We start from the raw sequence: 27,230 nt of genomic DNA, 5'->3' as shown, positions 1-27,230 counted from the left end.
CCCATCAGCGAATACCTTAGGGTGTCTACTTTCCGAAATGGGGTCATTTGTGGGGGTTTTCTACTGTTTGGGCATTGTAGAACCTCAGGAATCATGACAGGTGCTCAGAAAGTCAGAGCTGTTTCAAAAAGCGGAAATTCACATTTTTGTACCATAGTTTGTAAATGCTATAACTTTTACCCAAACCATTTTTTTTTTTTGCCCAAACATTTTTTTTTTATCAAAGACATGTAGAACAATAAATTTGGCGAAAAATGTATATATGGATGTCATTTTTTTTGCAAAATTTTACAGCTGAAAGTGAAAAATGTCATTTTTTTGCAAAAAAATCGTTACATTTTGATTAATAACAAAAAAAGTAAAAATGTCAGCAGCAATAAAATACCACCAAATGAAAGCTCTATTAGTGAGAAGAAAAGGAGGTAAAATTCATTTGGGTGGTAAGTTGCATGACCGAGCGATAAACGGTGAAAGGAGTGTAGTGCCGAAGTGTAAAAAGTGCTCTGGTCATGAAGGGGGTTTCACCTAGCGGGGCTGAAGTGGTTAATAAATGGACCCCAGATTGGGGACGTTGCGTAACAGGGATTAAACTGATGAGAATAGTACTACAGAAAATACCACTCATATCGGTGTGACAGTAAATTGCACGGCGCAGACGCAGTGACCGTGGCGTGGATTCAAACAAAGGGGAGGGAGCCAGCGTTTTTTTAACCATCTCCCCGTTCGAAAAATCTATTCAATTCACCTTTCGGGGACCCTTGGTGTTGTATGTGGCTGGGTGGAGGAAGAAACCTTCAATGACATCAACGGGCCATGGCTAGCTTGGTATCTAACCTTGTGCAAATGGGAAGTTTGCGATGCATTAAAAGGGGAGTTTGGTCTGTAAATATCTGTGAAGCGGGCGTAACCCTTACACTACCTGATCGATACAGCATCATAACTGATCGTATACACACACTGGATGTTTTAAACCCCGTTGTTCAAAATAAAAATTGGATTGTTAGGTGATTTATGCCCTTTATGGATTAAAATCCAACTCTGCTTCAACAATGTAATTTTCCATGGGAGTTTTGCCATGGATCCCCCTCCGGCATGCCACAGTCCAGGTGTTAGTCCCCTTGAAACAACTTTTCCATCACTCCTGTGGCTAGAAATAGTCCCTATGGGTTTAAAAATTCACCTGCCTATTGAAGTCAATGGCAGTTCGCCCGGTTCGCCCGGTTCGCCCGTTCGCGAACATTTGCAGAAACGGAAAATTTTATGTTCGCAACATCTCTATCCACCGCCACTTCCACCTACACCTCCACATTCACTGCCTCCTCAACCTCTTATTCCATATGGACCTCGTCCTCCTAGATCAAGATTATACATTTTTATTTTTATGTATTTTATGTTAGTTTAAGTAATTTCCCTCTCCACATTCATTTGCAGACCACTTGCCATGCTCTTAACCACATTTCACTGCCATTTGCAGCCCTCTAGATCTTTCCATGACTTTTTTAGAGCCATTTTAGTGCTCAAAAGTTTGGGTCCCCATTTACTTCAATGGGGTTCAGGTTCAAGGTCAAGTTCGGGTCCCAAACTCGAACTTTTTTGTTAAGTTTGGCTGAACCCGTCGAACCTGAACATTCGGGTGTCCACTCAACTCTAGCTGTGACATCTCTGGGCTGGCTGGCTGCTGATTGGCTGCATGTATGGCATTATGGGTGATTCCGCCTTACCAGAGTTCTTTGCTCCATGTCCTCACACGTGCAGCAGCCATTTTAGGAAAAAATGTGATTCAATACCACGAGGCTTGAGGAAACTCAGTATCGGTGCGAATCGAATAATTCCTGAAATTTGGATTGAATTCCACCTCGTCAGCTTCGATTCGCTCATCTCTAGTCACTCTCTATATTTCAAAATGAGTGTCTGCACATCTGTATAGATCATTTTTAAGCAGTCATCTCATTATTAACAAAGGCAGATAAAAAAAGATATCACTACTGTATGGATAACAAAGGGTCCATCATTTATAATAGATTTACTACATATTACATGTAAATATTTTGGTTTCATTTATGGGGGCTATTGGGTTGGTCTGGATAGGCATTGCATATTTTATGTCTAGGGCCCTTTGCTATCTTATACTGTTATATCTGAGGTATATGTTGGTTCTAAAGGGTTCAATATACCTGTTTCCACCAAATATTGATTGAGGCCTGCTATATACCTGCTTCCACAAATAATGCTCTTCTTTAGGCACAGGGTCATTTTGAAAATGACAGTCAGAGGAAGAGGCAGGCCATTCTGAAGTTTGAAGTTGGAGAAGGCACGTGCGATTACTTCAAAGAGTGCACCAGAGTTGGTTGAGTGGTTCACTCACCCTTCTGCTTCTGCAACCTCCTCCTCCTCTGTATCTGCACCCTCCTCATGCTCTGCTGTGTGCACCCCCAAATACACCACCAACGCCATAGCCCCTCCACTCGAGTCAGAGGGATTATTTTCCCATCCATTCCCAGACCGTACCAATGCGCAGCAACGGTCGCCACCAGCAGTCTGACGACAGTACCCAGATCAGCCCGAGGATGGAGATCCCCGCTGTTGCTCCCTACTACGGGATCTCAAATGTCAGTGGTGGTGAAGGTGACGATGATGATGTGTTGATGGAGGTCATGTTGGTGCCCACAAGAGAGGAAAAGGAGGGTAGCTCAGAGGAAGAGACAGAGAAGCAGAGAGGGAGGAGAAGGAGGCGAAGCAGGCAGAGCTCGCAGGGCACAGGAGGCAAAAAGCAGACTACAAATGTATCTGGAGACAGCCATCCACCATACACGGTCACTTCTGGCACTCCCAGGACGCCAGCATATGGCTCCGCAGTGTGGGATTTTTTTTAAGGTGTCAACTGCTGACAATAGTGTTGCCATCTGCAGCCTGTGCTGTCAATGCATAAGTCGCGGTTAGCCCAACACTCACCTAGGGACTACCACCTTAAGATAGCAACTGGCCTCCCATCATCAAGCCCAGTGTAATGACCGGCAACACGCACAGGGAGGAAAAAGGGAAAGTCCTGCCCAAGGGAGAGGGAAAGGTGGTGACCCCTAACTCTCCTCGCGGCTGGCACCTGACTGCCCTGACGTCCCTAGACGGGTTCCTCACCCGTGCGGTGATCACGTGCCTAAACCCTGGCTTTCCCTGAAATGAACCCTAGATAATGAACGGGCCGGTGGGATCGCTAGTCCTCACCACTGCACTAAGAGGGAAACACCAGGGAGAGGACAGACAAACACAGACAAACACAAACACCCAGGTGGACGACAACAACTGTCCACAAAGGTCCAACAGGGATCCGGAGGGTAGCGTTCTAAAGCAACAATCAGAGAACGCAGCAATACAGCTCCAGTGGGTCAGAATAGATGTCCAGGCAGGAAGCTCTATATCTGGCAACCAGAGAAGTGTGAGAGGGGAATATAAGGAGGATTGGGAGTGCTGGACAAGGAACAGCTGAGAGAAGGAGCTACAGATCCCTGAGTGAGCCAAAAGGGTTTGCAAAGCAAACCCAGAAAGCTACAATAAGGAAACATCCCTATCTTACATAGAGCGTGCAGCCAACCGCTGGGACCTCCTGACCCCGGGTACAACGGAGTCAGGCGTGGCTCTAGACACCCTCGTGACACCCAGTGGGAGCAATGCCGTCAGAACCCACAAAGCCACACCCCCGGCGCTCCACGTCCTGCCTCTTCTCCTCTCTCCTCCCATTTGACCGACACTCCACCTTCCACTGTGCCATCACCACGTTCATCTGGCAGAAGGCAGGCTTCCATGGCCTAAATGTTCTAGAAAAAAAAAGTTGATGCCGGAAAACCCTCTTGCCCAATGGCTGACCGCTGGCTTGTCGGAACTGCTAGCCCCGCAAACTACTGCCATATAAACTGGTGGACTCGGAGGCCTTTAGAAAATTTGTGGCCACTGGCATACCGCAATGGAAGATCCCCGGAAGGAATTTTTTTTCCCAGAATGGCATCCCAGAGCTATGTGGCCATGTTCAGCGGCAAGTGAATATATCTCTGGCACAGTGACGGTGCCAAGATACATCTAACCACAGACACGTGGTCTAGCAAACACGGGGAAGGGAGGGAAGGTACATAACTTTTACTGCCCACTGAGTGAACCTTCTGACAGCCGTCAAGCATGCAACCTGTGGCTCCTGTGTGGATTTGGTGTTACCGCCAAGGATTGCATGCAGGCCTGCCTCTTCTTCTCCTCCTCCTACTCCATCCTCCGTCTCCTCCTCGGCTGACTCCTCCTTTTCCACTGCTTCCGCCTCTTCCGCTGCGCCCCCCCAAGCTCCCCAGAACCAATTCGATGTCCCAGGTGAGATGTTGCCATTCTGGGATTGATGTGCCTGGAAGCCAAGAGCCACACCGGTTCTGCACTGTTTTTTAGCTCTGCGGTCACAGGCCGATCAGTGGCTAACCCCACTCAATTTGGTAAAGTAGTGTGCGACAACGGTGCCAATCTGCTAACCGCGCTGAAACAGGGCAAAATGACACACGTGCCTTGCATGGCACACGTCCCGAACATAGTCGTGCAACAATTCGTTAACAAATACTCGGGGTCCAGGACGTCTTGTTGCAGGCCAGGAAAATCTCTTGCCATTTTAGAAGATCTTACACGGTCATGGCTCACCTTGCTGATGTTCACCGGCGACACCACTTGCCCGTCAGACGTCTGATTTGTGACAGCCCGATGTGCTGGAATTCCAACTTGTATATGCTTGATAGGCTGCTCCAGCAGAAAAGTGCCGTTAACGACTACCTGTACGAACTCTGCAGTAGTACAGGCTCTGGGGAGCTTGTTTTCTTTTCACCGCGCCAGTGGCTGCTCATGCGCGAGGCATTAAGACTTCTGCAGCCATTTGATGAGATCACCAAACTGGTCAGTCGCACCCAGGGTGCCATCAGTGACATCGTACCTATCGCCTTCTTTCTGGCTTGATCACTGCATTGCATCATGTCAGTGATCAAGCCGTTGAGGAGCAGGAGCTGGACGATGAGTAAGTCGAAATGCTGAATTAATTCCCAGGGGGGCTACGCCATCTAAGACAAGTCAGAAGTCTGAAGGGGAGTCAGAGGAGGTTGGTGACTGGGGGGAGGAGGAGGAGGAGCAAGAAGAGCAGGGTTTGAGGGGGACTTTAAACTTTTCGGGGATCCCTGGTGTTGTCCGTGGTGGGGGAGAGGAGACCGAGGGCGATATTCTCCTGGGCGATGAGCAGGAGCCAGGGCTCTCCACCGCTTCCAATTTATGTCAAATGGGGGCCTTCATGCTCCAGTGTTTGAAGAGAGACCCCTGTATAAAAAGAATCAAGGGCAATGTCCAGTACTGGGTGGCAACGTACTTACATACTTAGACCCCTGGTACAAACACAAAATGGGGGACATGTTACCAGCATCACAGAGGGCTGACAGAATGCAGCATTTCCATGCCTTGCTGCGAGAGATGCATGCGCTGGCAGAGGAATTTTCTCCCACAGCAAAACAGGTGCGGGTGTAGTGTCCCACTAGGTAGGAGTGGGCACTACACAAGGGTCAATTGGGTAACGTGTTACTTCTGCTCACAAGGGACAGTGATATTGCATTTATCCATGCATTGTAATGTATTTTCTGTGTGTTCTTACATGTATGGTCCCCCTGTCATAGTCAGGAGTCTGTGGAGACAGAAGTGAGAAGGCACCAGCCCAATATATGCTGAGGGCCTCCTCCTGACATGCAGCTAGATAGTCCTGGTTTCTAGTTGCACCAGGAGGCTAGAAGGAGTACAGCCTGCTTGGAGACCAGTGTATTCCAGGGGACTAGAGGAGTCACCTAGTCAGCCTGAGGCTAAGGATAGCTCAGTTGAGATACCCCAGTAGTAGGACAACACCTCCTGGGAGAAACCTGCAGTCACCTTTCCAATCCAGCAGTGAAGACAGCTAGGAAAAGAAGGTATTGTAACCTTAAGCAAGCACCAATACTGGAGGAAGGAATTTATATACCAAGGATTTCAGCCAGCAATTAGGCATCCGGGCCTTGGGATCCAGCCAGCTAGAATAGCTGTGGGGATAGAGCAGCATTGTACTGCAAAGCATTATCTGTATACCCTCCAGGTATCTTGCAAGATTGAAACCTGCTGTGCTATCAAGTAAACCTGCTGTGCATATGTACTGTAAAGGACTGCATTATACATCACTGCAACTGCTTGTATAAAGTTGGACTGTTGTCTAAAGTAAAGCAACGTTTGGTTTACCAACTGTGTGCTCCATTAATCCTCCTGCAAATCGGTGTGCCACCGTTACAGGCACTGGCGTCACAATTCTTAAAGGGACCTTACCTAAGGCACTCAAAATACCTGCAACATCCAGGGCACCTCGCATACCATCAGGCCTGGTCCCTATTTACTGAGTGTGCGCCAGAGGAACTAGGGTCTACCTCTCCTTCACTGTCGCATGCCTGCCCGCCCAGGGTTCTCCTCAGAAAAGTGAGTAACCCTCGATTGCCCATACCGTGACCTCACTGTCGCAATACCCTGCAGGTCTGGCGTGCTGCATAAATTGGCGTCACGAACAGGATACGATCATTCCTGCACCATTGCGGATATAAAAACTGTGTGCTGTTATTTGCCTTTAAGTGACCAAGCCCTAATTGCTTTATTGAAAATTGCTGGGCCAAAGTTAACTGTAATAATTTGCGGTGTGAAGATTATTATTGTCGGGACTGTTTGCTGCTTATTTAAGCCACCGCTTGCTGTCAGTGAATAGACAGCGATTTTGCTCAAAGATGGCCGCTTAACCTGACTGGATTTGATTGCTGCGTCATCTTCATACTAAATTGGCGGTAAAAATTGGCGCCTTCTGCTGAAAAGTGCGGGAAAGGCTATATGTCCGCGCCACCGTCCTGTCTGGACATTTGCATGTCTGAAGAAATGGACTTCGCCTCCCTATACTGGAGTACCTGGGGGGCGGCCTCCCAGAGCAATGGGAGGTCTTGACTGAATTAATGTGTGCCGCCCTGTCCCTCTCTGGAGAAGGATCGAGCGTGTTGGAAAAATGGGCGAGTCTGCAACCCTCACCTGAACTGCCCCACCGGGAAAAGCTGATCCAGGAGATCGAGAACCTGGAAAGGTTCCATACAGCCCCAAACAACATCCGAAAAGGAAAAAGAGTGGATGCCTCACATGAACCTGCTGCGGCTGCGCAGGATGCACCATCTACTTCACAAGTGCCAGCGGCGACAGCGGAGGACAGCGATCCCGACTCCGGAATCCTGGACGACCAGATCGTGCGGCCGGAGAAGCAGTTACATGAGCTGCGCCAGATTGCCTCCACCAGGATCCGGACTCCACCTGACCTGAAGGAAAAAGGACTTAAGGACTCGGACGTCTCCGGGTCTGAGGTGAGAGTACCTGCCCCTATCAGCCGGCCATCTTTAGTGTCAGCACCTGCGGTGAGGTCCTCCTACGCTGTGCACCGACGCGCAGAGCCAGTTGTCCAGGAACCTACCAGACCGCTTGCGGCAGCGGTACCCAGGCCAGTGCAGCAGCCCTCAATTGCTATGCCTGCACCGGTGCGGTCAGCAACAGTGATTTCCCCTAGGCCTATGGGGCCAATACCTATAAGGGGTCCTTTCATGCTGCAGTTGCCCCCTAATACTGTGTTGTGGGCACATCCACCTGTTGACTCTCACTACAGGCCCAATCTACAAATAGAGCCAGGGAGCACCACTGTGATGCCAAGTGGATATGACATGCCCCTGTGAATTGGCCTGCTAGGCCATTGATTTGATTACTTTTGCCAAGGGACCCTAGTAAAGTGGATTAACCCTTCCAGGACAGGAGTCCTTTGTTGTTTTGGCCCTCTGTTGCTGCTGCCAGTTACCCACGGCTCAGTGGAGGCGGTAAACCACTGAAATACCAAGTGCAGCAAGGCCATATCGTTTACAGGACCTCCTGCCTGCTTTCTCAGAGTGAAAAACCCAGTTGTGCCTATTTGTGTATGTTGCACCTTTAACCCTTTCACCCCCTTTTCAGGTTGATTAAGGGTATTGCAGCACTTATTTTTATATATGCCATTTGAATAATGTGGACTATTTATATGTGCTGTCACTTTTGTTATGCAACGTAAATATTAAAGGAAATGCGCCCAGGGATAGACTCTAATGCACATGAGCCTCTGAGATCTTGCTACTATTTTAAAGAAATGCGCCCAGAGATGGACTCCACCGTATGTGAGCCTCTGTGATCTGGTACCTTTGTTTCCGCTTTATATTTGGCTTCACTTAACACTTTAAACCTGGGTACGGACTCATTTATATTCTTTGAGCCTCCAAGAATTGTTATTTAATGGTTTACTTTTTCTATGGACTATTTGCACTTAAAGTTTTATATGGACTAATCCTGGTATCCTTGATACGCTGCACCAGGTCAGCGCCCCTGTTCCCTTACGTTATCCTGAGAGAAGAGAACGACGCCCCTTTTCACCGAACTTGCTCCCTAGCCAGTGGAACTGCCTGATGTATACATATGATGTATTTCGCAAATGTAGATGTATTTTCCTGCTTTGCATTATTTTTCTATTACAGGTGCAGTATCCAGCTGGGCAGGGCTCCTTTCATGTTGTGCCGAGGACGGGCAACGTCATAGCATGGGGGTATGTAGTGTCCCACTAGGTAGGAGTGGGCACTACACAAGGGTCAATTGGGTAACGTGTTACTTCTGCTCACAAGGGACAGTGATATTTCATTTATCCATGCATTGTAATGTATTTTCTGTGTGTTATTACATGTATGGTTCCCCTGTTATATGCTTTTCAGGCTTAGTTGGGTGTAATTAGACATTCCAGACACTAGAGGGAGATAGGGAGCCCCTAGTATAAATGTCCAGGCCCAGGCAGGGAGGGGTTAGGTTATAGTCAGGAGTCTGTGGAGACAGAAGTGAGAAGGCACCAGCCCAAGATATTCTGAGGGCCTCCTCCTGACATGCAGCTAGATAGTCCTGGTTTCTAGTTGCACCAGGAGGCTAGAAGGAGTACAGCCTTCTTGGAGACCAGTGTATTCCAGGGGACTAGAGGAGTCACCTAGTCAGCCTGAGGCTAAGGATAGCTCAGTTGAGATACCCCAGTAGTAGGACAACACCTCCTGGGAGAAACTTGCAGTCACCTTTCCAATCCAGCAGTGAAGACAGCTAGGAAAAGAAGGTATTGTAACCTTAAGCAAGCGCCAATACTGGAGGAAGGAATTTATATACCAAGGATTTAAGCCAGCAATTAGGCATCCGGGCCTTGGGATCCAGCCAGCTAGAATAGCTGTGGGGATAGAGCAGCATTGTAATGCAAAGCATTATCTGTATACCCTCCAAGTATCTTGCAAGATTGAAACCTGCTGTGCTATCAAGTAAACCTGCTGTGCATATGTACTGTAAAGGACTGCATTATACATCACTGCAACTGCTTGTATAAAGTTGGACTGTTGTCTAAAGTAAAGCAACGTTTGGTTTACCAACTGTGTACTCCATTAATCCTCCTGCAAATCGGTGTGCCACCGTTACAGGCACTGGCGTCACGATTCTTAAAGGGACCTTACCTAAGGCACTCAAAATACCTGCAACATCCAGGGCACCCCGCATACCATCAGGCCTGGTCCCTATGTACTGAGTGTGCCCCAGAGGAACTAGTGTCTACCTCTCATCCACTGTCGCAAGCCTGCCCGCCCAGGGTTCTCCTCAGAAAAGTGAGTAACCCTCGATTGCCCATACCGTGACCTCACTGTCGCAATACCCTGCAGGTCTGGCGTGTTGCACGGGTACCAATCCTTCTGCGCCTGCAAGAAGAGGGCAGTTTGAAGATGTGCTGGTCACTTCGGATATGAGATAATTCTTGCAGACAACCCATCCACCCATCCACAGCCGCCCTCCGGATCCAGCCTCAGGGAACGCCTAGACTGACAGGTGTCCGACTAGGGCTAATGGCAGATGTGGAACCCCTGGACAATTTGCCATAGAGCTTCCTGCTCATCCATTGTCCTGTCCGAAAAGGACGTTCAGTGCAGCAGGGGGGATCAACACCGATAAGCACACTCGCCTAGCTCACGACAGTATGAATTACCTCACATTTCTAAAAATGAGGCATGGATATTAGAGGAATTCAACACCTATGTTGACCACGTGTAATTTAATTTCCTCATGTCAGCCCACACATGTCCTGGTCTTATGTATATACAGCGGCATAAAAGGCCTTTTCTGTCAGGTGAATGCCTAATTTTTGGGGCCTCTACTCCAGTGGTCTACAGTCAAATGTTTAGCCAGTGACCGCCTAATGTACCTCCAGCCACATCATCACAAATTCTTTTCTGTCAAGTGAATGCCTAATTTTGGGGGTTTGTACTCCAGTAGCCTACAGTTAAATTTTTATTCAGTGACCCCCTATTGTACCTGCAGCCACATAATCACAAGTTCTTTTCTGTCAGATGAATGCCTAATTTTGTGAGTCTGTACTGGCCTACTGTAAAATGTTTATCCACTGACCGCCTAATGTACCTCCAGCCACATCGTCACAAGTTCTTTTCTGTCAGTGGAATGCCTAATTTTTGGGGCCTGCACTGGCCTACAGTAAAATTGTTATCCAGTGACTGCCTAATATAGCTCCAGCCACATCATCACAAGTTCTTTTCTGTCAGGTGAATGCCTATTTTTTGGGGCCTGTACTGGCCTACAGTAAAAATTTTAGCCAGTGACCGCCTAATGTACCTTTAGCCACATAATCACAAGTTGTTTTCTGTCAGGGAATTCCAAATTTTTGGGACCTGTACTCTGGTGGCCTAAAATAAAATGTTTCTAGGCTCCAGCAGGGCACATTTTTGAGAGTTTCCCTTTAAGATGAATAAAAATGGCCCCTGATTATAATACATATTTTTTGTGGGAATTTTTGGTAATGATCCACCTCTGGTATGACCTGTAGGTTTTTCAGGTTCGCCTGCCATTAAAGTCAATGGGGCCCGCGGATTGCGAACATTTGATCGTGAACACGCGTTCGCGAACCGTCCTGGCCGATGTTCGTTCATCACTATATATATATTTGTGGTCCTGGCTACGGCGCGAAGCCTGGCGAGTGAGACTAAACCTAATCTAACTAAGGTGGCTGGTGGTGTGCCTTTAGCCACGTGACGAGGGTAGGCCAAATAAAGGGGGCAAAAATACAAGTAGGAATGGTTAGGATACAACTCTTTATTGTGGATGGTAGTATTGCAATACTAAGTCAGAGAAAGCTCTGGCGATTTCGGCTTTTGGATGCGGGATGTATTGCGAGAAACAGGAGGACTTCCATCGACCCATTTTACGTATGATGTGGGCCGGGACCCCATGTTTGGATGCAGTGCAGGCGGCTCCTATCCTGAATGAATGGCCCGAGATGGCCTGGGGGTTAAAACCTAACCCTGATGCGAGGCTGCGCATGTGTTTGATGAACTGCGAGGACGAAAGTGGCCGTGATGGGAAAGGAAGGATAGGGCTGGCAGGAGCCCGGTTGCCCAGGGTGGTTAGTAACCTGTTGAGGGCGACCACAGGGCACCAAGGGTTGGTAATAGGGAAATATTCTATGCACACAGGGGGCCCGGTTTGTGAGGTTTTGGAGACTGGCAAGGTGAAAGTGAAATGCTCGTGTCTGTGGGTGAGTTGTCTTAGTGATGGGCCTGTGTTGTGAGGAGAGGTGCCGGTGAATTCCCCGGGCCGGAGAAAGCCGTAGAAACTTAGGTAGAGGGCAGTGTAATAGGCGAATCCTCCGTATTTGTACCCGAGCTCCATGACCCTGTATAGGTACGCGTCCAGCTCCTCCCTTCTAGCTGGTTGTGCCAAGCAGATGATGTTCCGATACAGGCTGAACGTGAGCACAAACTCTGGGATGGAGAGTTTCATGTTCAGGCGAGTGTCTTTGGCCTTCAGAACAACCGCATGCGATGGTCCTGTTTTCCACCATGTCATGGGTGGAGATGAGGACCGCTGCCAGATTGACGTCCTTGCCTGCGAGTATGTCCCTGCGCAAGTTTTCGGGTACAAAACAGGAAGGAGCTATCTCGGGGGCCCCGGAAAACCTACCTGGGGAAGATGGCCGAGAAGTGGAAGGACCAGGGGAGGGACTGGTGGGAGCGGAAGGTGAAGCGTCACTGCTTGGAGTCTGGTATTTATGACGCAGATGGAACTGGACAGGTTGTTGATGGTAGCGTGCAGTTGCGTGATGGACAACTGTATGGTCGACATGGAGACTTGCTCCGTGGACCCTGTGGATGGCTCTGGAAACAGAAGACGGTATAATTCGGCCTTTTGGGCTGTAGCCGAATGGCGGATTCCTCGCTTGTTCAGCTAGGCAATCTTGGGGATTGTCCACGTCCGGTAAGATGAACGACTTGCTCGCTCTGATACCGCGGACTCTGCGGTCGATAGAGCATCCTTGAGATCGGAAACGTGAGACATGTATTGAGCTGAAAAAATGAAGAGGGACATGACGAAAGCTGGCGGGGGAAAAGTGAGATGGGCGCGGGTGGTGCTACCGAAGAATGCTCGTTGCGGGATGGGGGTGTCTTACATCTGGGCGGTGACCAGAGGACGCGTGGTCCCCTTGGTAGGCGTGATTTATCAACTTACCTTAATTCACCGGAGCCGTTTGCGCCGCGATTTAAAGGGGACGGAAGATGTAGCGAAGCCGAGTTTGTCACTATTTCCCCTAAAAAGAACGGCATATGATGCCACGATTGGCTATGCCGGGAGGCCAAAATAGCCAATCGTGTCCACTACTTACCTGGAAACAAACAAAAATATTGTAAGGGGGCACCCACGGATTAGCTTAGCACCTGAAAGAACAAGACCGTACATGTTGACTTCATGAACCGTGACTAGGACACGACCAGATGTTCCTGGGGTATGACCAAGCAGGTGCCAGAAATGAAAAGTGTGACTGCTGCAGCGGCAGGCACGGCGTGGAAAATGCGCGAAATGAGCGGAATTACAGCATGGCGGGGGTGATGGAACGTGGACCATGAACCTTTGACTGATGGAGAGACTAGCAACAAGGGGTCTCTGAGTGAAACGTGTGCCAGGGCGATCCTGGGAGCCGGAGACGTGTGAACAAGGTCGAGGAGCGGTCCAGGGCGTACCTGGTAAGGATGACTGTTGGGAAACGTGGGGCCTGGGTGTACCAGGCTCGGTGGTTGGTGTGAGAATGTGTGGTGCGCGCACCAGCGTGAAAAGACATGGGTTGCGTGACCCGAGCAGGAGACAAAGAGAGAGAGATAGGACACGAAAAATAGCAATGTCATATGAAAAGAGGGAATACAGGCCTTGCCTGTGATGTACGACATACGAAAAAAGAAAGAGTAAAGTAATGAGAAGAAGGCAGGGCGTTCCTGCGGACAGAAGAGTCGTGAAGGATGGCCGGATTGGAAACCTGAGCATATGTATATTTAAAAAAAAATAATAATCACCTTTTTTCTCTCTTTTTTTTTTGTGGGAGTTATGCTGTGTCGGATCAATGAGCAGTCGGGAGCGGTGCTCCGGCCTGGGTGCGTGGCAGCAGGAGGAAGCGGTGGGCGGCAGGGGACCGATGCGGGCAGCAGTGAGCGGTGGTGGGCGTGAAGCCCGACGGACAGTGGTAGGCCCTCCCCGCCGACTTCCGGCCCGCCGTGGTGGTAGCCGGTGGGCGGAAGACGTGGGAAGGGGCGGACCGGGCAGAGGGAAACTGCGAGGGGCCGGCCGGATCTGGCGTGGTGTGCCGGTGGTGCGGGCGGCAGTGTGAGCCGCGAGGGTGAGTGAAGCAACGCTGCGTGTGTGGGGCGGACAGTGTGGGGCGGACAGTGTGGAGCGGACAGTGCGGGAACCCCCCCCCCCCCCCCGCAGACCTCCGGCTCAGCGGCAGCAGGACCCGATGCGCTCCGGCTGGAGCTCATGGCAGCAGGAGAAGCGGCGGGGGAGGGAGAGTCCGGCTGATGTGGGGTGATGGCGGTGGGGAAGGAAGGACCAGAGCGACTTACCTATGACGCAGGATTCTGGCGCACAGAATCGGCGTACCGTGTGGCAGATAGGCTGGAACAGGAAGCTGACCGTTGCAACTCCTCCTACCAGAAAAGGCGAGAGAGGACGTGCACCAGGAGAGCTGGGCAGTGGAGCTTAAGAAGCCACCTACGCCCCTCCCACAAAAGCAGGCTGAGTTCAGCCTGCTGAATATATATATATATACAGTTGCAAGAAAAAGTATGTGAACCCTTTGGAATGATATGGATTTCTGCACAAATTGGTCAAAAATGTGATCTGATCTTCATCTAAGTCACAATAGACAATCACAGTCTGCTTAAACTAATAAAACACAAAGAATTAAATGTTATCATGTTTTTATTGAACACACCATGTAAACATTCACAGTGCAGGTGGAAAAAGTATGCGAACCCTTGGATTAATAACTGGTTCAACCTCCTTTGGCAGTAATAACTTCAACCAAACGTTTCCTGTAGTTGCAGATCAGACGTGCACAACGGTCAGGAGTAATTCTTGACCATTCCTCTTTACAGCACTGTTTCAGTTCAGCAATATTCTTGGGATGTCTGGTGTGAATCACTTTCTTGAGGTCATGCCACAGCATCTCAATCGGGTTAAGGTCAGGACTCTGACTGGGCCACTCCAGAAGGTGTATTTTCTTCTGTTTAAGCCATTCTGTTGTTGATTTACTTCTATGCTTTGAGTTGCTGTCCTGTTGCAACACCCATCTTCTGTTGAGCTTCAGCTGGTGGACAGATGCCCATAAGTTCTCCTGCAAAATGTCTTGATAACTTGGAAATTCACTTTTTATTTGATGATAGTAATCCGTCCAGGCCCTGACACAGCAAAGCAGCCCCAAATCATGATGCCCCCACCACCATACTTCACAGTTGGGATGAGGTTTTAAGGTTAGTGTGCTGTGCCTCTTTTTCTCCACACATAGTGTTGTGTGTTTCTTCCAAACAACTCAACTTTGGTTTCATCTGTCCACAGAATATCCACAGAATATTTTGCCAGTACTGCTGTGGAACATCCAGGTGCTCTTGTGCAAACTGTAAACATGCAGCAATGTTTTTTTTGGACAGCAGTGGCTTCCTCTGTGGTATCCTCCCATGAAATCCATTCTTGTTTAGTGTTTTACGTATCGTAGATTCGCTAACAGGTATGTTAGCATATGCCAGAGACTTTTGCAAGTCTTTAGCTGACACTCTAGGATTCTTCTTCACCTCATTGAGCAGTCTGCGCTGCGCTCTTGCAGTCATCTTTACATGACGGCGACTCCTAGAGAGAGTAGCAGCAGTGCTGAACTTTCTCCATTTATAGACAATTTGTCGTACTGTGGACTGATGAACAGAAAGGCTTTTGGAGATACTTTTATAACCCTTTCCAGCTTTATGCAAGTCAACAATTCTTAATCGTAGGTCTTCTGAGAGCTCTTTTGTGTAAGGCATCATTCACATCAGGCAATCCTTTTTGTGAAAAGCAAACCCAGAACTGGTGTGTGTTTTTTATAGGGCAGGGCAGCTGTAACCAACACCTCCAATCTCATCTCATTGATTGGACTCCAGTTGGCTGACACCTCACCAAATTAGCTCTTGGAGATGTCATTAGTCCAGGGGTTCACATACTTTTTCCACCTGCACTGTGAATATTTACATGGTGTGTTCAATAAAAACATGGTAACATTTAATTCTATGTGTGTTATTAGTTTAAGCAGACTGTGATTGTCTATTGTTGTGACTTAGATGAAGATAAGATCACATTTTATGACCAATTTGTGCAGAAATCCATATCATTCCAAAGGGTTCACATACTTTTTCTTGCAACTGTATCTATTGTACATTTTGCCTCTGACCCTGCTCATAGCAGCCATCTCTCTCAAGATCAGTTCAAGGACAAAACAGCATCCATTATCATCCTCCTCACCCAGTCTAAAGTGGCATTGCTGGTATGATCACAATGTTAGCTTAGTATTGTAGGATGTCTGTTAATGCACATTTATGTGATATGCTGTACTAAAAGTATCCTGTATTTCATACTCATGTTTTACTGTAACATGTTAGGCTACTTTCACACTGGCGTTTCTGGGTCCGCTTGTGAGATCCGTTTCAGGGCTCTCACAAGAGGCCAAAACAGATCAGTTCAGCCCCAATGCATTCTGAATGGATAACTATCCGTTCATAATGCATCAATTGCGTTCGGTCTCCCTTGCGTTTTTTAGACGGTCTGCTTGCAGTGCTTGACCGTCTGACTATGCAGAGCCAAATGGATCAGTCTAGACTTGCAATGTAAGTTAATGGGGACATATGTGTTTTTCATAATGTGGTGCAATTGAAAACAGATCCGCCCCCCATTGACTTACAATGTAAGTCAAGACGGATCCGTTTTGACTTAGAGTTTTATTTTTATTTTTATGAATAATGCAAACTGATCCGTTATTAACGGATACAAGCTTTTGCATTATTGGTGCGGATCTGTCTGTGACTCAGTTTCTTATAATTGCAATAAAAGTTTGATTGACTCCTGTGTCAATGAATTACTAGTAGGGAGTTTAGCAGCCTGTCAGTCTAAGCCTTGCCACACATAAAGAGGACAGAATAACCCCTTTATAGTTTCTAAAATTAACTCTTACACATAATTGCTATAGGGTAGCTGTCTATAAATTAATAATGCAAAATATTTGCTCTAAACTTTCAATATAAAGCACTCTCTATTTATGCATTATCACATTTCAAGCACAACTTTAGTCAAACATATAATTGCGTGTAAAATCAGACTTTTAGTAAAAGAAATTGTATAACAATATGTGCCTCCAATACATTATCTTTGCTACTTTTCCAGTATTCCAATGATTTAAAGTTGATGGAAAGGACATCAGTCTTAGGACACTTAGAAGAGCATTGTGTTTTGATGGCTACTTTTTATAATACTTAGACACTATTGTAACTAGCAGTAGTGATTTTCCATCAATGTCTGTCCTGAGGCATCAACTTCCAATTTCAGGGGCCTGTCCTTTTTCTGGCACCCTCCCCTTTAAAACACTGTGCCCTCTCACAGTTGTTATGCTTTTAGTTTTCCCTTTTGCACTGTGCCCCCTCACAGTAGTTATACCCCTATTGTGGCCCCCTCACAGTAGTAAAGCTCTCATTGAGCCCCTTCACAGTAGTTATGTCCACATTGTTCCTCCATCACAGTTGATATGCCCACACTGTGCCCCCTCACGATAGTTATGCCCTAATTGTGCCCACTTATGGTAGTTATGCCAACACTGTTCCCCCTCACAGCAGTTATGCAATCATTGTGCCCTTTCACAGTATGTCTGGCCAGATATAACATAGTAACATACTTTATAAGGCTGAAAAAAGACATTTGTCCATCCAGTTCGGCCTGTTATCCTGCAAGTTGATCCAGAGGAAGGCAAAAAAAGAAACTGTGAGGAAGAAGCAAATTTTCCCCTCTCTAGTAGCTAAAGCTTGTAATATTATTACACTACAGTAATACATCCAGGCCCCTTGAACTCTTTTAGTGAACTCACCATCACCACCTCCTCAGGCAGAGAGTTCCATTGTATCACTGCTCTTACCGTAAAGAATCCTCTTCACAGTAGTTATGTCCACGTTATGCCCCCTCACGGGAGTTAAACCCACACTGTGCCCCCTCAAATTACTAATGCCCTTTCTGTGCCTCTTCACAGCAGTTATGCCTTATTGTGCCCCCTCACAGTAGTTATCCCTTCATTGTACCCCCTTCAGAGTAGTTATGCCCTCATGTCCATAGTGTGTTGTTTCCAGCTTGCTTATATCTCGGCACATCGTAATGCAAGGAACAAACAGGTAAGACCTCAATGCATAAAGTGAAAAAAAGGAAGTTCCAGCACTTTCAAGATGTGCCCCCTCACATTATTCATGCCCACATTGTTCCCCCTCACAGTAGCTATGCCAACACTGTGCCCCCCCCCCCCACAGTAGTTATGCCCTCATTTCTCCCCTTCATAGTAGTTCTGCCCAGATAAGCCCCCTTCACAGTAGTAATATGCTTCATGAAATGGTAGATGTACTTTCGTATATTATCTTTTCCATTTTTCAAAGTAGGTTTTCAGTAGAACACTACTGCTTTTCACCTGCAGAGTTTCCCACCAATTGTTTGGTATGCCTGCAGCAGGAACCCCATAATGAGCCACGGCTGTAGTAATTTCTACGACTGCAGCAATTTCCAGCAGGCTGTGCCTGTCTGGCGCAGCCTGCTGGTAAATGTTAAAATAGCATTGCTATTAAAATGCAATGCATTATAGGGATAATGCATTGCATTTTAAAAGCAATCAAAATACTGTCTGTTATAGTCTGTCTGTATATAGTTATTAAGTGGTAAAAAAAAAAGAAAAAAATAAGATTTATTAAATAATTTAAAAAAAATTCCATTGAGAATACACTTTTCAATGAAAAAAAATAAAACACCCCCCCCCCCCCCAATATATTTGGTATTGCCATATCCGGAATGACCTGGACTACATAAATATCACATAAATTATCCCCTACGGTAAAGCCCGTAAAAAAATAAAACATAAATAAAAAACAGAATTGCTAATTTATTCTTAGTTGCCACCAAAAAATCTTAATAACAAGTGATCAAAAAGTGTCATTTACTATAAAAAGATACCAATGAAAAATACAAGTCGACCTGCAAAAATCAAGTCATCACGCAACTCCACAGAAAGCAAAATAAAAAAGTTATGGTCATGGGAAGCGGCAATGTTTTCTTTTAAAAAAAGGGGTTTTATTGCAAAAAAGTATTGCAAAAAAATCCTTTAAAAAAACTATGTATTTGGTATCACTGTAATCGTACTGACCCAGAGAATAATGATATTATGTTAGTTATACCTAAAAATTAACGCCGTAAAATGTATAGTTCAAAAACACTGTGGCAGTATTGCTGTTTTTTCCATCTCCCTGCCAGAAAGAGTTAATAAAAGTTAATCAAAAAGTTATGTGTACCCCAAAATGGCGCTATTAAAAACTACAACTTGTCCCGCAAAAAACAAGCCCCCATAAAGCTATATAGACGGAAAAATAAAATAGTTATAGCTCTTGGAAAGCGACGATGAAAAAAGGAAGAAAAACACTTGGTCACTAAGGGGTCAAGCTATTTAACACAGTCAATCTTTTTAAAAAAATGCAAGTGAAGCAGAAATGTGCTACTTTATTGTAATGATTGGTTCAATGTGGGTCAGCATAATCCATAGCCCCCTAGAAAGTAGATTGGAGTAATTCATAATAACCATTAACATACTGCAAACATCTCAATCTTTCAAACATTGCTTTCTGGGTCCAAAACGCTGAAAACAAAGAGAAGCTTTTACAGAGCTCTTTGTAGACATTGAGGCCTCCTTTATTACATAAAAATGTGAGGGAAGGCATTGATTTTTTTGCAGCTGCCATTAACTCGGCAGGTGAGACATATTATCCCCCAGTACCATTGGACCAGTATTAGGGTCCATTCACACGTCCGTTGTTTCTTTCCTGATCTGTTCCGTTTTTTGCGGAACAGATCTGGACCAGATCTGGACCCATTCATTTTCAATGGGTCCTGAAAAAAAATCTGACATTGTGCTGTCCGTTTTTTTTCAGGACCCATTGAAAATGAATGGGTCCAGATCTGTTCCGCAAAAAACGGAACAGATCAGGAAAGAAACAACGGACGTGTGAATGGACCCTTAGTAACAACTTCTGTTTATCTGTGTAAACATTCATTTACGAAATATCAGGGCCTCACTTTCCAACTTTCCCTTAATTCCCTTCGCAATTACTAATGAATGTATCTGCTGAATAGTATATATTAGCTGAATGCCACCTTAGCTTCATGAATTTCTTTTTGGCATTGAATGCAGCAGAACACAGAAAAAGCATGTAACCTAATGCAGAAATAGAGCACTGCTGCCCTCCACAGGTATCTCACCCAAACGCTTGTGCGTGCTTAATTGTAAGTACTGTATAAACACAATCTTTGGTAATGCTACAATCTATCTTGCGCTAATCTAAAATAAGCATTTAGTGGGTTTTCTGCCAATTTCTATAATTATTTTTTTTTCTTTAGCACCAAGCTGTTATATGTGAATAAATGTGAATTGAAGAATTCCCATTGACACCCAGCAAAACAGTATGATGGGTATTTTAACAGCATATTCTGGTCTCCTGAAATTGCACAACCTATAACACCTTGAGCTAGCACTAAGATATTGAAATAATAGTTGAAATAATAGCAAAGCACATTAAATGCACTTTGTTGACTGAAATAATCAGTTATCTTTTAAAAATCCCTGTAAACATGTTGAGCACTGTATTTCCAAATTCCAAAGCACCGCTGTTGTTGCAAAGGAACCTCATGATGTCAGTGGTTACATCACAGGGATTCCCTGTGCAGATGGGGGCTTGGAGGCATGCAGAGAAGATGTAATTTCATGATTTTCCTATTACATGACGTAAAGTCATGATTTTATTAAAGACACGGAGGCGAGTATTGCATATAACTCTCTTTACTGTTACCATAGCAGCAAAGAAGAACATGTCAATCAAAAGAAAAAACCATAACAACTGACTCCTCCCCTCCATCCCAGTATATATTGTCTCACTCCCCTGGGATCATCCTCTTTCTTTGAACAGCAAAAAACCGCAGACCTTGACGGGGCTTGGACCATCCGTAACTCGATGGACCTTCCTGACCCCGAATCGACCAGGAACTCTGATCCACCGAAAACCAAAACGGCAACAGCGCCAACCGAACTGGAAACCATGAATGAAGAAATCAATCAACCTGCAGGATAAAAATAAATACGAGGTAATATCACACAAAATGGAATGAAACCAAGCAAGATGTATTGCACGTATGAAACATCTAAATGGGCAGCATAATGCACAATAGGACAAAAAACAACAATACAGTTGATCACAACCAGAAAACCGGGTGGGAGGGAGGGCAATACTCGCCTCCGTGTCTTTAATAAAATCATGACTTTACGTCATGTAATAGGAAAATCATGAAACTTTATCACAAGACACGGAGGCTCCTATTGCAAGTTTAAAGCTGAGCAACGACCGAATGAAAAGCATGTGACTCGGGGCGAAAGTAAAATTCCCGAAAAGTAGAGACTCTGGACCAATCGGCCACGCGCAAAACGTCCTCCAGGCGGGCTCCTGAGACCGTCATGGACGTAGCAGAAGCGCTGCGAACCGAATGTGCCGTAAAAATAGAAGTGTCAATACCCGCCAGACCCAGAATCTCCTTAACCCAGCGAGAGAGGGTAACGCTAGAAACGGGAGCATAAGGCCTCCGAAAAGAAATAAACAAATTAGGGACAGAAGGATCCCGTAGGGAAGCCGTCCTAGATTCATACTCCTGAAGGCACGCCACCGGGCACAAAAGAGGGGACTGACGGAATGCTGGGTAAGACACAGAGCGGATGCTCGTCTTTGTGCGCCTAGAAATGTTAAATAAGACCCCATCCGGAGTGAAGGACCGGGTATCGTGATCCAGAGCCCGGACATCCGACACCCGCTTACAAGAAATGAGGCACAAAAGGGTAACCAACTTGGCAGATAAATGCCGTAGTGACAACTGGTCATTAGGAGACCAAGAAAGGAGAAAGGACAAAACCAACCCCACGTCCCAAGTGGTAGAGAAACGAGGTCTGGGAGGACGAGATAACCGAGAACCCTTTAGCAGACGGCATACGAGAGGATGTTGCCCAGCAGGACAACCCTCAAAACCCTCGTGTCGTGACGAAATGGCCGACCTGTATAGATTAATCGTACGGTAGGCTTTGCCTGCATCGAATAAAGAGGATAGGAAAGACAGGACCGACACTACAGGTGCTCGAAAGGGATCCAGATCCCGTTCTCCGCACCAGCGAGCCCAAGAGTCCCAGGCGGCTCGGTAAGCACGTCTGGTCCCCGGAGCCCATGCGTTTTCCAAAAGGAAAACAGTCGTGTTTGAAACTCCCGACAAGCTGCCGGAGCACCCGAGATCCTGCAAGCGAGAAGACGAAGGAGGCGCGACTGAATGAGGGGGTGGGAGTCCCCCGAGGGGGCCCGCAAAAGAAGCGGAAGATCTGGAAGGAGGAGCGGCGAATCCACCAGCATCTCCAGCACCATCGGGAACCAGGGCTGAGACCGCCACAGAGGTATGATCAAGATCAATTCCGCTCGCTGGCGCTGAACCTGAAGGAGGACCCGAGAAATCAGGGCAAAGGGGGGAAATGCGTACATTAGTGAACCCCCCCACGGTTGGAGGAAGGCGTCTATTGCCTCCGCCAACGGGTCCGGACGCCAGCTGAAGAACCGGGAGGTCTGGGCGTTCAAGCGGCTCGCGAATAAATCCACCGATGGAGGACCCCAGCGAGACGACAAAGCTAGGAACACCCCCTCGTCTAGCTTCCAGTCGCTGGAATCCGAAAAGTAACGTGAATTCCAATCCGCGACTACATTGCGGAGGCCGGGAAGGTGTTCCGCAACCACCACTATCCCCTTGGCGAGGCAAAACTCCCAAAAGTCCTGAGCCAGGTACGTCAGAACTGACGAGCGTGTTCCGCCCATCCCGTTGACATATCTGACTGCGGATACGTTGTCCATCCGCAGTCTGATACAAGTTGTCACAGTGCCATTCGCAAAACTGCGAATCGCCAGCGACCCTGCCAGCAATTCTAGGCCATTGATATGAAGACGAGACTCCTCCGGGGACCAAGGACCCCCGGTGGAAATCCCGTTGCAGTGAGCTCCCCAGCCGTGTAAGCTGGCGTCGGATTCGATGATCAGGTCCGGCGAAGGACCCAGCAAAGCCTTGCCATTCCAAACCGACAGATTCTGGATCCACCACCTCAACTCGTCCCTCGTCTCCGTGTCCAGCGTGACCAGGTCCGAGTATGTGGATCCCGCCCGAAGATGGGCAATCTTGAGCCTCTGGAGAGCCCGATAGTGCAAAGGTGCAGGGAAAATGGCCTGGATAGAGGATGCCAACAGGCCAATCAGACGTGCCAGGTGTCGCAACGACAACTGCGGCCGAAGAAGAGCGTGGCGCAGTTCTTTGCGAATGGACCGGACCTTGGAGAGAGGGAGATGAAGAGACAGGGACACGGAATCCACCCTGAATCCTAGGAACTCCATGGACGTAGCCGGAGCGAGGCAAGACTTCTCGTGGTTTATGATAAAACCCAAGCGAGAAAGGAGGTCGGTGGTCCAGGAGAGGTGAGCTCGGAGAAGGGCTGGACTGTGCGCCATGATAAGGATATCGTCGAGATAAATTATCATGCGTACCCCTCTGCTGCGGAGCCAAGACACCACCGGTTTCATCACCTTGGTGAAACACCACGGGGCGGACGAAAGACCGAACGGCAGGCAAGTGAACCGCCAAATCTGGTCTCCCCAAAGGAAGCAAAGCAGGTCTCTGGAAGACGGGGCCACCGGCACTGTAAGGTATGCATCTTTGAGGTCTAGCTTGACCATCCAATCGCCGGGTAGAAGCATATCCCTTAACAGATGGATGCCTTCCATCTTGAAATGCCGGTACTGAACCAGAGAGTTGAGAGCCCTCAGGTTGATAACTGGGCGCATTTGACCGCCCTTTTTCTGGACCAAAAACATGCCACTGACCACCCTGTCGGGGTGAGGTGAGGTGCGTTCTATCGCCCTCTTGTGGACCAACCCCACCAGCTCCCTGTGTAAAAGCTGCAAAAGGGAACCGGTTAAGTGGATGGGGCGAGGGGTGGGTAGTTGGCTCGGTGGAGCCACCAAGTCTATCGTAAATCCCCTGATGGTCTGGAGCACCCACTGGTCTGAGGTGATCTCGGACCAGGCATTGAAACAGAAACGGAGTCTGCCCCCGACACAACCTGTTGAAGAAAGCACAGGAATCACTGGTTGGGGACTCACCAACTGGACGGCGATAGGACTGGGTCCCGCGGTAATTCCTGGACCGACCCGAAGAGCCTCTGGATGGGAAAAAGGACGGCTGGTGCCTTGGGTCCTGGAGGGAGGATCGATAACTGAAGGAGCCTCGTCCCGTTCCACGGGAGTGGAAATCCGACCGGCCGGACAGACGGCCCCTAGAACTGCCGGCCCTGCTGGAAAAACGGTTGTTGAAAACACGTTTCATTGACGTTTGGGCCTTGTCTAACGCCGTAAAGGCACCGACATATCTGCCCAGTTCTTTAATAAACGAGTCTCCAAATAAGAGACCCTGGGCATTCTTGCCTGCCTCAGACAAGGCTAAATTGGACAGCTTCGGCTCCACCTTCATCAGAATGGCCTTTCGCCGTTCGATGGCTAGAGAGGTGTTCACGTTGCCCGTGATGCAGATGGCCCGTTGGACCCATCCGCCCAATTCAACCGGGTCGACCGGCCTGCCCTCCGACTTAGCGGACTCCGCCATCTCGAAGATTTTGGCGAGGGGCCCCGTGATGTCAAGGAGTTTGTCCTGAACGGCCCGCAGAGCGGAATCCAACCCCTTTTTTGGGTTGAATTTTGTCTTGGTGAGGAATTGGACCATCTTCGGGTCCACCGTAGGCGTCTCACACACCTTATTCAAAATCAAAGGCCGAGGGCATTCTGCCCGCAATTTGTTCCGAGACTCCTTACTCAGAGGAGTACGGATTTTTGCCTCCAAATATTGTGCTACCGGAGTGGTGGGGAGCCACTCCGCAGAGCGTGGATGATGGAGTTCGTCCGGGTTGAATAAAGGAGTACCCAGGGAGTCAACCATGAGGTCGTCTGGGGGAGGCTGGTTTCCCTGTACAGAAACCGTAGGTATGGACGGCCCGGGGGTAGGCGATATATCCAGAGGGTCAACCTCAACATCCTGAATGTCCTCTAAAGAGTCATATAACGACTCATCACGCGCCTCCTCGTTCGATTCTCTTTCAGAATCAGACTGTGGCTCAGTAATAGTCCTGGCCGACTTCCATGCACGAGAGCGTTCTGCCTGTCGTGCGCAGGCTCTTTTCCGCGGGACAACCGCGTGGTCACGTGATGGATTACCATCGGTTCTGAGAGTTCTGGAGGCAGATGGTCTGGCGATATCCAGAACCTGGTCCTGCATGGACTCAGTGGATTGTGCACCTAGGGCCTGAGAAATCGACTGGGACAGCGCTGAGGACATAGAGCCCATCGCCGCCATGATTGCGTCAGAAATCGATTGCTGTAAAGCAGTATGTTCTAACCCCTGAGGACCTGCATCGCGGGAGGGGGCATTAGCAGGAACAAGGGGGGCACTAGGGGCGTCCTGCCTGGATGAGGAGCTACGACGAGACATAATAAGTGGTAGGAGTTAGTCACCCCAGACCACCAGAAGGACAGACCTGTAAAAGAAGGGAAAAAACTAATGAGGGTACAGCACCCAAGGGATACTAAGGAGAGCGTCTATAAGGAAAAACCAGACCTACCGAAATAAAGCAGGCGAGGGACCTGTGGAACGGCGTGCGACTGCAGAGGCGACCAGCGTGTGGAGAAAAACGCGCGTCGCAGCCGGAAGGAAGGGGGCGGGAGGAGGGGCCAAGGCCCGCAATGCAGGGAAGCGAAATAGCGGCGGGGATGCGAAAATCCCGCCTATCGCGAGATCTCGGCCGGGCACTGAGAAAAGCAAGATGGCGGCCGAAATCTCGCGAATCGCGAGACTTCGGCCGGAACGGAGCACGGAGGAAAACACAGGTACCGGAGACCGGGGACCTGACCAGAAGGCAAGCGAGGGAAAGAGGGGGGCAAAAAAAGCAAGAATCGGCGCAAGTGGGGCACGATAAAGCAGAGATAAACAAATAGAGCAAAGACACATATATGAATTCAATAAAATCCCGCAGAACCGAGGGTTCTAGGGAATAAGGTGGCCAGGAGACACCTGGACTAGCAAAACCTGAAGCGACCAAGCTAAAAGAAATTCCGAAAACAGAAAAAATATATACAGTTCACATAAACACTACTTATCTGCCATGGCAGCAGCAAAGAAAGAGGATGATCCCAGGGGAGTGAGACAATATATACTGGGATGGAGGGGAGGAGTCAGTTGTTATGGTTTTTTCTTTTGATTGACATGTTCTTCTTTGCTGCTATGGTAACAGTAAAGAGAGTTATATGCAATAGGAGCCTCCGTGTCTTGTGATAAAATCTGCATCTTCTTTGCATGTCTGTCCAATAGAGATCACTGGTAAGATCAGTGAGTGACCAGTACTGGTGGCAGCAGGGAATATATACACATGGCAACACAATTGTTGGTACCCTTCTGTTAAACAAAGAAAAGCCCACAATGGTCACTGAAATACCTTGAAATTGACAAAAGTAATAATACAGTAAACAAAAATGTACAGAAAATCAGCTAATAAAAATCAGACATTGCTTTTTAATTGTGGGTGTCTTCAAACTTGTAATCAGTCATTCTGCATATTTAAAGAGGCTCTGTCAGCATGATCTATTAACCTCTTACAGACACGGCGTACAGGTACGCCCTGATGTCCTGGTACTTAAAGGGAACCTGTCACCAGTTTTATGGTGTCCTAACTAAGTGTATCATAAATAAGTGACTGATTCGCTTAGAAAAAAGCTGGCAATCTGCCATCATCTTGTATTGAAAAGCTCCAGCTGATAATGATGAGTCATGAATATTCATGAGCTCCTGACTCTCCCCGCCCACCTGCTGTTGAGTGACAGTTTGTTTCCATATGAACCAGCAGCAGGAGGGCAGGGGAGTGGCTATAGCTCTGAATTAAAAATACGCTGGACTCAATGACATCACGCTGGATTCAAATCAGCTCATTAGCATGCAGCATCTTTGTGTGAATATTATGAGGTAACCATCTGTCACACCAGTAAGTGACTACATCTAAGGCACTTTTTAGTAGTTAATGATTGTATATAATTAGTTAGATTATAATCAAATATCCACATGACAGGTTCCCTTTAAGGACACAGGGCGTACCTGTACCCTGTGTAGTTCCGATCACCGCCGCCTGCCCCCTCTATCAGGTTGGCCGAGCTTGCAAAGCAGAGTGTCAGCACATTGCTGACACTCTGCTTGAAACAGCTTACATAATCACACAGATGTCAGCTGTTTAACCCCTTCCATACCGTGGTAGGGACCGCTGTATGGAAGAGGTGAACAGGGAGGGAGCTCCCTCCCTCTCCCATCAGGGGCTGCTGTGCCTTTTCAGCCCCCGATTAATGACGGGATCACAG

This window comes from Bufo gargarizans, chromosome 3, assembly GCF_014858855.1.
Source record: "Bufo gargarizans isolate SCDJY-AF-19 chromosome 3, ASM1485885v1, whole genome shotgun sequence".
Classification (NCBI taxonomy): Eukaryota; Metazoa; Chordata; class Amphibia; order Anura; family Bufonidae; genus Bufo; species Bufo gargarizans.
The sequence above is the reverse complement of the archived record's forward strand: the minus strand, read 5'-3'. Positions refer to the sequence as shown.